General features: G+C 50.9%; 1 long non-coding RNA gene across 1 annotated transcript; it reads left to right on the top strand.

Moving 5' to 3' along the window:
• Positions 1-1,893: 1,893 nt before the first annotated feature.
• On the top strand, positions 1,894-4,154 carry LOC310920813. The gene is made up of 5 exons (XR_014592041.1): positions 1,894-1,912; positions 2,024-2,067; positions 2,944-3,217; positions 3,626-3,692; positions 3,789-4,154. It is a non-coding gene; the product is annotated as an uncharacterized lncRNA (long non-coding RNA).
• The last annotated feature ends 8,939 nt before the right edge of the window (positions 4,155-13,093 follow it).

Here is a 13,093-nt window from a genome sequence, read left to right as displayed (position 1 = left end):
GAAGCCTCCCCACTCTTCCCCACTCACCAGCCCCTTGGCTCTTGAATTCCTGGGATCCTGCAGACACAGAGTGTTTGTCCAAAATCGCTCTTTTTATACCCAAATAAAAATACCCAAGCCACAGCCAAACCATGCAGATTAGGGCAGATTCAGCAGAATTTCAGATGGGGGTGGGAGGAGGGGCCAAGGGGGCATGACCCACAGTTCCAGAGAATTCGGGAACTGGCAGCTGCGTCCTGTCATGGATGGGACATGACAGCAGTGGAAACCCACAGGGTCGTCGTGAAAGATGTGAGTGCCACAGGGACGTTGTGACAGATGTGGGACCCACAGGGATGTCACAACAGGTGTGCCACCCCATGGCGACCATCCCAAATTACCTGAACTCCCAGAATCACTGTCCCCATGGTATCCTCTGGCCCCATGACCCCGGGGGAAGGACAGACCAAACCCAGATGTTTTTTACCCAAAATTAATAACTCGAGTCCCAGAGGGGAATTCCAGGGAATGGGAAATTCTGGCCCAAATGACTGAAAAAGCTGAAGAAAATCAGCTGGAGCCAAGAGAGGTGATGGCAAACAGGGAATTAAAGGGCTTTTGTCTTAAAATGAAGACATAAAAATGAGGAATCCCTGAACCCCACAGAGATTCTCAAAATTGTCCAGAGACACAGACCTCCCAAACTCATTCAGGGACCCCAGAAACCACATGGGGATCCCCCAAAACTACCCGGGGATCCCCTCAGCCCTCTGAACTCCCCAAACCACAAGGTCCCTGCAGGGAGATGGGAGTCCCTGGGGGGCGTTGGGGGTCTCTGGAAGGGTTTTGGGGTTCCTGATGACACAGAGAAGAGAAATTTTCAGTTGCTCTCAAGGTGCTGGATGGAGCTTAAAGACTAACTGGCAAAAAGGATAAAAGGATGTAAAGGTATGCGCAGTGGATCACAAGCATAGCTGAAGCCAGTGGAGAAACAGGTCTTGAGGAATGGAGTGGGGGCTTTGTCATCATGTACCAAGAAGCAACAATGCAGGCCCAATTATAATTGCAATAATGCATGCCCAAGGAACACATTGAAGTTCACCTGCATAATATGGAAGCATTCCATGAATATGATCACCAGAGACCCCTTCGTGGTCTCTCCAGGACCATACCCTGTTGTGAAGTCTCACCACACACATCAGATTAAAGAAGAAATTGTTCCGTTTGTCCTGTGCAGATAAAGAATGCCTGCTTTCTAAAGCTTCAAATTGTTACAAAATTTATTTTCCAGCCAATTTTGCTATCATTCCCTTGGACGGGCTTACAGATCTAAGGGGCGCTGAGAGAGTCCTGTCGGGGTTTGGGGGTCCCTGGGAGGGTTTGGTGTTTCCAGAGGAGATTTAGGGGGTCCATGGGGGAGATTGGGGGGTTTCCGTCAGCGGGATCCCAGCTCTCTGCCTCTGTAACCACCCCAAGGACCTCCCAAACCACATGGGGACCCCTTCGACCCTCCCGGACCGCCAGACGTCCTCTAGGACGCTCAGAAGCACACCAACCTCCCCCGACCATAAACCTGTGTCTGGGGATCCCAAACCACCTCTCCGGGACCCTCAAAACCAATGACCCAATGACCCCCAAAAATCCCTGGGCATCTCTCAGCGCTCCTAGACCCGCAACCCCCTCCAGGGACCCCCAAATATACTGCAAGGACTCCCTCAGTGCCTCTAGAGCCCCCGAGCCACTCCGGGAGTCCCCAAAGCCCTCCCAGGGACCCCCATCCTTCCCCCGCCGCGCTCGGCGCCGCCGCTTCCCGCCTGCCCCCGCCCCCGCCTCCCATTGGCCATGGCGCCCGCCCGTCCGCGCCCTTAACCAATCAGCGCCCGAGCTCGGAGAGCTGGGGCGAAACCGAACGAGAGCGCGGGCGATGGAGCGGGTGAGGCCTGAGGGGTCCGGGAGGTGCCGGGGGGATGGACTTGGGGGATCCCGGAGGGGAATTTGGGGGGTTCGGGAGGACCCTGCGTGACTCATCGCATTCCCCCCGCAGAGCCTCAGCCTGGAGCAGCGAACGGAGCGTCTGGTACAAAGAAGGTGGGAGAGCAGCCCGACCTCAAGTGCCCCTCGGGATCCCCAAGTGCTCGCTGGGGACCCCAATCTGCTTCCCCATTCCCTGAGTGTTGTCCCGGACTCCAAGTACTCCCCAGACCCCCAAATGCTACCCCCGACCCCTAAATGCCTTCTTTGCCCCGTGTTCCCCAAGAGTGCCTCGGAGACCCCCGACGCCCGATCCCAGGTGATGCCCCGGATCCCCCATTCTGCCCATAAGTGCATCCCGCAGCCCCTCGCGTTCCTCCCGACACCACAAGCCCGGGGGGGGGGGGGGGGGCAGTGCAGGGTCAGCATTTCGGGGGTCCTCGCCCCTCACTCAACGCTCTCCCTCTCCCCAGCCAGGCCCTGCTCAGGCCCCGCCCCCGCGGGCCAGAGGAGGCGAAGCCTCTGCTTGGCTCCGCCCCCTGCGCCTCCATCCTTGAGGACCCCCTCGTCCAATGGCGCTTGAGGCGGTGCCGAGGGGAGGAGCCAGCGCTGGACACGCCCCTGATGGGCAGGGCCCTGCTGGGCTCTGCTGCTCCCCAGGGTGCCCTGCAGAGAGTGCAGCGGGGGAGGTCATGTGATGCCCCCGGGGCCCTGCAGGGGGCAGTGCCCCGGGAGTCACGTGACTCCCCTGAGGCCCCATGGCCAATCACGAGACACCTCCGCAAGCACCAGGGGGCGCCCTCACCACAGGCTGTCTCCCAGGAACCCTGGTGGCAGGAGCCATGTTGGAGGTCACATGACACCCACAGGGCTCTCTGGCCAATGAGGAGCAGTTCTCTGGATACCCTGCAGGGGGCACTATACTCACAGCCACGTGACTCCCACGAGGCCCCCTGGCAGATCACCAGCAGCCGTTGTGCATCTCTGCACCAGGGGGCGCCACGCTGTGGGAAGCGAGAGTCCCATGACCCTTTGCGGCAGGAGCCATTTTGGGGACCACACGACCACCTTGGGGCTCTGCAGTGTACACCAGATTGGGAGTCATGTGACTCCCAGGGTGCGCTGCGGCCTGCAAGGGCAGCGCTTCCTGAGCCCCCGTGCCTGGGAGGGCAGGGCTTGAGGTCACGTGATGCCCATGAGGCCCCACAGCCAATCAGGAGCAGTGCTTGTGATGCCCTACAGGGGGCGCCATTGCAGCAGCCACTGGGTGAGGTGCCAGAGGAGGAGGCCTTGTGGGTCATGGGGTCACTTGTGGGCAAGGGAGTCACTTGAGGGCTGGGGGGCACTTGAGGGTCATGGGGTCACTTGTGGGTCATAGGGTCACTTGTGAGTAATGGGGTCACTTGTGGGCAAGGGAGTCACTTGAGGGCTGGGAGGCACTTGAGGGTCATGGGGTCACTTGTGGGCAAGGGAGTCACTTGAGGGTCATGGAGTCACTTGTGGGTCATAGGGTCACTTGTGAGTAATGGGGTCACTTGTGGGCAAGGGAGTCACTTGAGGGCTGGGGGGCACTTGAGGGTCATGGGGTCACTTGAGGGCTGGATGAACTCTTGCGGGCCGGGGAGGTCACTGGTGGGGCGAGAGGTGCCCTCCTGTGACATGCAGACCTCTCCAGGCCCTCTGCAGGACCCCCTCCTCTGGATGCTGCGATGCCACCGCCAGGCCATAAGGGGACGCCTTAGGTAGGAAACCCCCGCCCCCAAATTTCAGGGATCTGCCCCTGCACGTCCCCCAGATGCCCCTAATCCCCCCCTTTGCTCTCCCTTTCCCTACCCTAGGGCCATCGAGACTCTCCTGGAATGCCCGCCTGGGCACCCCCAACCCATGGTGGGGCCAATAAAACAGTGACACCCCAAAATTACACCAGGGAGGTGTGGAGACCCCCAAAATCCCCTCCCTTACCTCTCCCACCTTTGGGATTGCCCCCGGTCCCTTCTCCCCCCAATATGTCCCCAGGAGCATTTGGGGGGTTCTGGAGCTTCCAGAGAGGTTGGTGGGGTGCTGGGTGTCTCTAGGGGGTCCGTGAGGGTCTATGGGATGTTGGGAGGGGCTCTGAGGCTGCAGAAAGAGTTTAGGGAGGTGTATAGAGAGCGCTGGGAATCGGGAGTGGTTGCGGGGAGCACTGGGTGTCTATAGGGGGTCCAGAAGAGTCTATAGGGGGTCCAGAAGAGGTCTATGAGATTTTGGGGGGGGAGAGGAGGGCGGGACTCCAGGGGTTTTGGGGGAAGGTCTGTGGAAGATGTTGGGGTTCCAGAAAGGGGTCTGGAGGACACTTGGGCTTTGGGGGGGGGGGGGGGGGGGGGGGGTGTCTTTAATGGTCCGGGGGTGTATGGGATGTTCTGGGGGACCCAGGACGGGGTTGGGGGAGGGGGAGGGGGGCCGTGGGGACTAGGAAGTGTATAGGGGTTATTGGACATTTTGGGGTGGGGAATCCCCAGACCCGTGGGGGCGGGGCTCATCTGTGTTCTTCACCTTCACGGTCGCCGGGGGGTTCTGGTGTCCCCTGGCCCCTGAGGGCGCTGTGGGGGGTCATGAGGAGGGGGGTCAGAAACTCCCCCTGAGCCCCCAAAAGTCCCTCGGGCCCTCCCCCCTCCCATTGGCCGCTCTTTCCGCGCCAGTTTAGTCGCTGCCTGGACTACAACTCCCGAAATAGCGCGGGGCCCCGTAGAGCGTCTTCAGCGCTGGGACTGCGGTTCCCGTCATGCTCCGCGGCCCCTGAGAGCCCCGTTGGAGCCGGGGCTCTTCCCTAAGTGCCGTCCCAGCTGCTCCCCAAGTGCTTCCTTGAACCATAAGTGCTCCCTGGGGCCCATAAGTACCACCAGTTTCTCTCTCCTGACCCTCAAGTGCCCCTCATGGTCCCTAAGTCCGCCTGCCCTCTCCCCGTCCTTTCCTTGCCCTCAAAATGCCCCCTGTGTGTACCCTCGGACCCCCAAGTGCTCTCCAGCGGCCTCCTCAACCCCTAAGTACCCCTCCAGACCCTTTAGTGATCCTGCAAGCACCCCCTAACTGCCCCCCAAGCGCCCTTCAAATGTCTACGGGGAACTGGTGTGATGACGACAATGTAGAGAAAGACCCTGATCCTATCGCAGTATCAACAACACTTCAGCCTTTAATTAAAATTTGAATCAAAGCTGCAATTGCCGATGTGGGGGATGGACAAGCGCCCCCACTTCTTCGTGTGGCTCCCGTGGTCCCTCTTGGAGCCAGGGAAATTACAAGAAAAACATTCCTGAACACTGCACACATCAAAAATTTCACGGGAATCGGGAACAAGAGTCTGTGTGGTGAGCTTCCCTGACAAGTGGAGATGAAATCCTGTCAGGTGTAAAAGAGGTGGGGAGGACTTTGGGGACCTGGAATATACACTCCTGTAGCCCTTCCAAAACCACAGAGACCCCCTCCAATCCCCTACAGACTCTCCACTAGATCCCAAATACCCTTAGAGTCCCCTCAAAATGCTCCATAGCCCCCCTCCCCCCACCCCCCCCAACACCCTTTAAACTCTCAGGACCCTCCCAAACCTCCCTCTAAAGCCTCCTGAGGCCATTTAAAATAACCCATAGATCTGCCTAAATCCACAGCACTCCCCCACACGCCCCAAATGGAGCACACCCCCAGGTGGCCGCAACTAGTCATGGACTGCCTGAGCCACTTTTTGGGCTGATATGTATGTAGGTATAAATTGTTATCATAGAGGTATAAAATACAGTATAGAAAGGGGCCTCCAGGAGAGCTGGGGAGGGTCTTTTTCAGGGGACAGGATGGAGGGTGAGGGTTTTCACCTGCCAGAGGGCAGGGTTAGATGGGATATCAGGAAAAAATTCTTGCCTGTGAGGGTGGTGAGACCCTGGCACAGGTTGTCCAGAGAAGCTGCAGCTACTCCATCTCTGGAAGTGTCCAAGGCCAGACTGGACAGGGCTTGGAGCAACCTAGGATAGTGGAAGATGTCTGTGCCCATGGCAGGGGATGGACTGAGATGACCTTTGAAGTCTCTTCCAACCCAAACCAGCCTGGGATTCTAAAAGTGGGGGAGGTTTGGGGTGGATGACCTTGGCTGACCCCAGGTGCCCCCCCTCCCTCCCCCCCCCCCCCCCCGACCCCCAGGCTGCTCTATCTATCACGCTTCAAAGAGACAGGAAGAGAAAACCTGATGAAAAAACTCCTGGGGGAGATGGGTTGTGGGGATCTGAGTTCCTCAGGAACTGCTCCAGGTCTTTTTCTATGGGGTGAGTCCCTCAGGTGGAGGCACTGGGGGCACAGAGACAATACACGCCTCACTCTGTTCTTCTCCAGGACTGCAGGGGAATCTCTGCTCTGGTACCTACAGCACCTCCTCACCTGGGGAGCTGTTCAGGAAGGAGGGAGACCCCAAGGACCCCTCACCTCCCAGTCCTCAGGGATTTTAGGAAACCCCCCCCCCCCCCCGCTCCCCATCAAGTTCCGACCGTGCCACTGCCTCCTCTTTGGGTGGTTTTGAGGTTAGAAAAGGGAAGTTTGGGGTATCGCCTTTTGTCAGCACCGCCCCACCCACCTCCCTGTGACGTAGCCTGCTGGATGAGGGGGTGTTCAACTGAGTCAGGGAAACACCAGCAGCACAAGGGAGAGCCGTCAGCAACTCCTCCTCTTTATTGGAGTTTGTTCCCTGCTGCTGGCAGCTACCAGTGCCTGGGAAGGATTCACACTGACAAGTAATGGAATAATTTTTGTTATTAATATAAAATTGTGACAGGTTCAGGTTTGAAGGTTGGTAGATAGTGCCTGACTGCAAAAATATACTTGAAAGAATATACCTACAAGTTTTAATCCCCAAGAAAATGTTCAGCATGCACAGAGTATGATTCTTACAGAATAGGTGTCCCAGTGGGGGAGAAGACAGGGTTAGCTTCTTGACTCATCCCAGTGGTTATGATTGAGTCTTCCCCAACTTTTATTCCATCCTTGACTTACTCTTATACAGTTTCTTTGTATTTAGGTGGAGCTTGAGTAACTCAAGTCAATATATACTTGCATTTATGATGGGTATAAAATTCTCTCACTTTGCTTTTAAAGATACAGTCAAAAAGAACACAGAGCATGTGCCCAGTAAGGGGGGAGTCATACCTCAGGGGTGGACACCTTTGGGATGTGATGAGGTGCCAGAGCCGCTAGCGCTTCCATGGCACCACGCTGGGAGTGGGACACTCCTCAGGAGCAGGCACACGGTGGAGACAAAGATGAGAGGGACACCTTCAGTATTGGTTCCTGTAGTGATTTGAAAGCAAAATGAGTGAAAGGCTCCAAGTCAGAAATACAATTTTAGTAAAAAGAAAGGTAAAAAAAGTAAAGTAAAATAAAATAAATGCAATAACACAGAAGACCACTGACAGACTCAGAATACAGCCTGAGCAGGGTGGTATAAACAATCCAGATGAGGTGGTCTTCCTGAAGCAGTGATCCTGTAGAAAGGTCTGGTAGCTCTGGTCCTCTGGGAATCCAGTGAGTAAAAGCTGCTTGTACTGTCCCAAATCCCAGGTTATATCCAGGTGAGAATGCTTGGTCCCTCCCCCTGGGCGGAGCATCTCACAATGGGATGATGAGTAGTGAAGTGGGTCCTTGATGGCCCATTAAACCGAGATAGCTCCTGGAAGGAGTTTTCTATCAGTCATGGGCAAGGCGTTGATGGGCCATTAGCAGAAGAGAGCCCAAAGGAAGGGGGCCCGGGAAAACAGTGCCCCACCTGGTCCCAACAGTTCATGAAGATGGTGATAGAATAAATACTTCGTGTACATCCTACACTACAACCCAGGACAGTTCCAAAGGGTTTTATTGAGTGGAGGGTCCAGGAACTGAAGACAGGTGCAGCTGTGTGCAAGCTCTTTTTAAATGGGACAGGTTTCAGGGGAGGGTACAAATCTTTAGCCAATGGGAAGACAATAGGGGAGGAGTGGAAGGTGGGCTTTACATTTGGCAAACCAATAGAGAAAACAAATTGGCAAAACAATAGAGAAACCAACAGAGGAGTGTGGGTCACGTGAGCCAATGGGGCTTTGAGGATTGGGGAATTGATGGGGAAGAATCCGCAAGAAGGGGCAAGGTAATGGGAGGATTGATGACCAAGTATCATGATGGACAGGGAACAGTCGGGAACAATGAGTAGGGTTGCAGCAGGATTGACACCTGGGTGGAGGATACAAACTAGGAACAAACCAACCACTCAGCAGAGTAACTGATCAAACCAATAGAACAAAACACACTACAACAGGGATGGAGGTGTGTGTTAATATTATTATTAGGCTTTAATGAAGCAAGTTCCTCTAAGGAGAGGGATTTCACCCCAGCTGCTGGCTCTGCAGCAGGACATCTGTCCCTATCTCACCTGGCTGACACATGGAATGTGGTTTATCAGCTGCAAAGCACCACTGAGTTCCCGTCTCTGCAAGGATTTCCACAGAGCCTGGCTGTGGTGTCTCCACCCTGTCCCACCCTCCATTGCATCCCCCTCAGCAGATGTGTATGAATGGGGAATCATTTTGGAATAGTTTTCAAGCCCTGCCAACTGCATTCCATCCAAGGAGCAGCAGCTATGAGTTACCCTATAATTTCCATACAGTTGTAACACCTATTAAGATGCCAGTATAATTCCTCAGTTTCCTCTAATTGTATTTTTAGTTACTTGTCCACAGGGTCTCCAGTAATTTTCTCACATAATCCACCCCATGACTGTAGTCACTCAAACTTCTCAATACGCAATGTTTGAGCATATTGCATGCTTTAGGACTGTGTGGATGGTTTAGTGCAGTTGTAGTGCATGGATTGTTTAGTATTAGTGGGGGTAGTCAGTAAGTTAATTGTTTCATAATCATCCAAACTTTAACATATAATGCAATTATTAGAACAAAAAGCTAAAGGGTTACTTTTAATAAAATGCCAACAGGGTGAAGAATGCAGCTGAAAATTCCAGTATCTGTAGGTGACAATCCAAAAAGAGTTTCTCACCATCAGTGTTCTCCATCTTTCTTCACCTACTCCATCACATGGTGTATGTCTTCCATGTCATGATGGACAGTAACCAAAGTCTTTTGCCCATTCCCTTGAGTTTGTTTCAGCAAGCATCTCAGGTCTGCATGTTGTAACAGTTCCTTTACCAGTGTGAGGTTCATGACAATTGGTGTAGGCTGTAAATCTTGAATCAGAGTGTAGTTAGATTCCAGAAACTGATAGGATAAAACAGGAGCTAGAAAACTAAAATCTCATCCTGTAAACAAGTACAAATATTAGAGTGATTACTTGTATCTACAGTAAGGTCATCTAAAAATAAAAAATTGCAACAGATTCTCATGCAAATGCATCTTTTACAATATACACAAGTACTGTTTCCAGGTTTTCATTGAGATGAATCTCAAAATAACAAACATTTTGCTCAATGTCAAGACAAATGTCCTGGGCCTTGGTGGTGTTACTTTTGCAAATGAATCCTTGTTGCTCCCACACAATGTATGTGTTGATATCAATTCTTTGCCATTGATTTCCATCTTTTCGGGCCTATAATCTATGCTCCAGAGGATCGAGTACAGTCCCATCGTGATTTAAACCTAATGCAATGATTTGGTATATGTCGTTTACCAAAGTTTTACATATTGTTATCATGAAAGCTGTGGCTGTGCTGCTCATGAGGTCATAGGTAAAATTGACTGGGTACCACTAGGACTGGAATTTCCTTTCAAATTTATTCACATTGTCCCAAATGACCTTTAGAATTTTAGGGGGTAAGATACCTTCTTTTCCTTCTAGTATGACTGCAGCTGTCATTGATTGTATTCACCAATGAGCTTGAATGCAACTAAATGCCAAAGAGATAGTAGTTTGACTACACTAAGTGCATCTATCATCAATTGATGGTCCTTTTCATTAATTCTTTCCCTGTGAGGTAATATATCCTTCAGAAGCCATTGATTAATTCCCAAAGATGAAAGGGAAGATCATAGAGAGTGATGCAGTTTATTTAAGTCATTGTAATTGTGACTAGTTTGTTTATTATTATTTCAGAGTCTGTGCCATTTAGAACTCCCAATCCTGTTCCCAGTGTGAAAAATAGAAGTTCACTCTTTAGAATATTTTTAAAAGTTTAATAAAGGGATGAAAGGGACAATATCCAGTGCTGGAGTGTTCCTGGCTATTGGCTAAAGAACACTTAAGACAGTGTTATCTATATACTGTTACTTTACTTTACTATTAATAAGTTTCATGCATTATTCAAACATTCTTGGGAGTTTTTGATGTTGGAGGGACTCTTTCTTGTTTTGGTTTTACACTCTGACTTATCTGAATGATATCCTTCAGATCAGGTCAATATATTTTATTTCTTCTTGCGGTTTTATCTTGTTGTTTCACACTTCCTTGATAAGAGGAGCTAATAAGTTCTTATCTAATACTCTTCTGGTGCTCTGGTTTATGTGCTCTTCTCTAATTCTCTTCTGATGCTCTGGTTTATGTCACTGTTACCACTTGGAGAGGTCAGTCAGCAGATATGGGAAACAACATAATTGCTTTACATCATTCTCTTAGTTACATAGAAGTATTTTAACATTTTATGTTTTGCTAATGCCTACAATTTAATACATTCATCAACCCCTATTTCCATAAGCTAAGGGTGTATACATAAATATAATCTATTCATCACACTACTATTTCTATGGGCTATACGGTGCATACTTAAAATGGTAGATTACGTTGTATTAGCAAGCAGCTCAAAGGAGTTATAAATTGCGCCATATTTGAATACATGTAATCAGTAACAACATGCAAAAGCTAATACATAAATGCGAAAGTGTTGGTGTGCGTATCTTTCTCTGGTCCGCCCAGTGTTCGGCTGGACCACCTGCTAGCTCTGATACGCCTCAACAGAACCGTTGTGTGGGTTCTTGGCTCTGCAGCACCTTTACCTTCGCTGTCACGGCCGTGGTTTGAAAGAGGGGAAACTCTCGAGGCTCGGGGAACAAAGGTTTTATTCGGGGGTCACAGGGAAGCCCCTGGCCCCAGGCCTGGTGCCTCAGGAGAGAGACCCCGAACCTGGGCTGCAGGGAGTTTTTGTCCAAAACAATTTGGGGCGTGTAATACAAGTTGTAAACCAATAAAACAAAGCAAGGTGGCAAATGCCAACTGAATTACAAAAACACTAATAAATCAAGGTAAATTGGGGAGGGGTCCCTGGGGGATCCACCAACCACTGGCTGAACCTTCGGACCTTGGAGATAATTGATGGACGGGGGGAGGAAGATACATTGGAAAGGATGGGTAGGGATTCATCCCGGGGAGGGACCAATGGAAGACAGTCTCTGGGCAGAGACCTGGGTTGTCTTGGAAACTCTTATCAACTTCTGATAAGAACACATTCCAGGATAGGGGCCCACTTAAGGTGGCTAAAAAAACTCCACTAAAGTTACAATTAAAAACTATATTAAACTTATAACTAAAACCTATAAAACAATTACAGCATCCCCACATGAAAGCCAGTATTATAGGGTCATTCTTAACACCAGGATGCCAGTCACATCCATCCTGGTTCACCTGGATGAAGTGAGAACTCATTTTTACAACCATCTTGCAAGTGAGCAAGCTGGTTGGCTTGTAGAAACATTATTCTGCATTAACAGCTTCACTTGTCTGAGAGACCATGTTGGGTTAAATAAGACTTGCTATTGACCTGTATTTTTTATTGAAGACCAGTGTTATAGATGTGAGAAGACAGTTCGATAGAAGGTGAAGTTTTTGGAGGCTGAGTGCTTAAATTTGTTTCTTCAACAACAATTTAGAATTGAAGACCCAAGCTTGATTGAGAGTTGTGATCTCATTAGCCACGCAGGCCAGGGTGGGGTTTTCCTCCAGCGAGTGATGGGCTGATTAAAAGAAGACTCTAGGAAGCACAGCGACCCGGAGCAGGCAAACAGGGGCATGACACGCCTCTGAGGACATAGCATGGCAGTTTGCATGGCAGTTTGCGCAGGCAGGGCAAGCAGGCAGGTCTGCTGTTTTCCTCCTGTTAATGGGGTTCTTAATTTGCTGTTCTGTTGGTTGGTTGGTTGGTTGGTTTGGGGGGGGGGGGGGCGGTGTTATTAATGTTTTTTACATGATCAAAACCTGCAGTTAGTAAAAGTGTATATAGCCAGGTAGAACCCTCCATAAAGGATTAGTCTGTCCAGACCCATTCCTGTATGGAGTGTTTGAGCTTATCAGTGGTACCAGGGGGCGTTGTAGAAGAAGCCTGCCTGTGGTGTGAACAAGTAAATGATTTCCTTTTGCTGGTGGCTGAGCTTAGGGACGAAGTTGAAAGACTAAGGAGTATTTAGGAAAGTGAAAGGGAAATAGATTGGTGGAGTTCCACTCTTCCATCCTTGATGGAAGCCCACCAGGAGTCTGAGGTCTCCCACACCTCCCACTGTCAGGCAATAGAAGGACACCCACTGGATGAAGAGGAATGGAGATGGGTCTCTGCTCAGGGAGGTAATAAAAATTCCTCCCGACTCCCATCACCTGCCCAGGTGCCACTTCAGAATAGGTATGAGGCCCTGGATCTAGAGGGTCTGTCGGATGACACAGAAGAAAATTATCTGCCCAGTGAGCCTCCCAGCTACACTTCATCTATCAGACATATCGCCATCTCTAACATTAAAAGAAAAGAAGGGCAGTCGTGGTAGGTGACTCCCTTCTGAGAGGAATAGAGGGCCCCATATGTTGACCAGACCCAACCCACAGGGAGATCCGTTGCCTCACTGTGCCATGTGACTGAGAGATGGGACATCAGAGGAAGAGTACAAAAAGTAGTCCAAGCAAGAAGCCCAAGCAAAAATAAATCAGAGGCCCGAGCAAAAAGAAGTTGGAGTCCAAGCTGAAGTCACTTAAGTCCAAGCAAAAAGGGGTTGAAGTAGTTTATTTTCCTCTGAGTTCAGGTAGGGCAGACTGTAAAGATAGTGATTCTTGGAGCACATCCTGAAAAGTGTTTGCAGGCAAAGGAATGGGGATTTTAGAAGGATCTTCCCCACTTAGGGTCTGGCTCATCATCAGAGTCTATGGGACCAGGATCAAAGGGGTCTTCATCCTCCCCCCC

The sequence above is a fragment of the Zosterops lateralis genome (genome assembly GCF_965231275.1).
Source record: "Zosterops lateralis genome assembly, chromosome: 31".
Taxonomy (NCBI): domain Eukaryota; kingdom Metazoa; phylum Chordata; class Aves; order Passeriformes; family Zosteropidae; genus Zosterops; species Zosterops lateralis.
The sequence above is the reverse complement of the archived record's forward strand: the minus strand, read 5'-3'. Positions and strand labels throughout refer to the sequence as shown.